The sequence below is a fragment of the Propithecus coquereli genome, unplaced genomic scaffold, assembly GCF_000956105.1.
Source record: "Propithecus coquereli isolate 6110/MARCELLA unplaced genomic scaffold, Pcoq_1.0 Scaffold202, whole genome shotgun sequence".
Lineage (NCBI taxonomy): Eukaryota > Metazoa > Chordata > Mammalia > Primates > Indriidae > Propithecus > Propithecus coquereli.
Genome location: NW_012145190.1, coordinates 2,244,253 through 2,244,768, shown reverse-complemented (window position 1 = coordinate 2,244,768; position 516 = coordinate 2,244,253).

Sequence of the window (516 nt, the reverse complement as noted above, 5' to 3'; positions counted from 1 at the left end):
TATATTTTTAGTTGTGCAGCTAATTTCTTTCTATTTTTAGTAGAGACAGGGTCTCACTCTTGCTCAGGCTGGTCTTGAACTCCTGACCTTGAGCTATCCTTCTGCCTCGGCCTCCCAGAGTGCCAGGATTATAGACGTGAGCCACCGCGCCCGGCCTGGTGACCAGTTTTGAAGAACTTTGAGCATGATGTATGAGGAAGGGAGGATAAAGGAGGCTGAGCCCCCATTGGTCATGGGATTCCACCCCTCAGCCCACTTACCTGCAGCTGAACAGAGACTATCCAATCATGAGCTTTGCTGTTGAGACCTGTTTGGGGGCGGTGTTTCTCTCCCCTTCTCACTGATTGTTCTGACCGGCTTTCTCAAGAGCACGTCTCAGCCTGTTGTACCAAAGCTTTTAGAGTCTTTGTTGCTGGGAAGTCGCCTGTCTTAAGATTCATCTGGGGTTCTTCCTGCTGGCCCCTTGGGTTCAGAAATGTGCCAGTGGGAATTTGTAACTGGCTCTCCCAGGGGCAG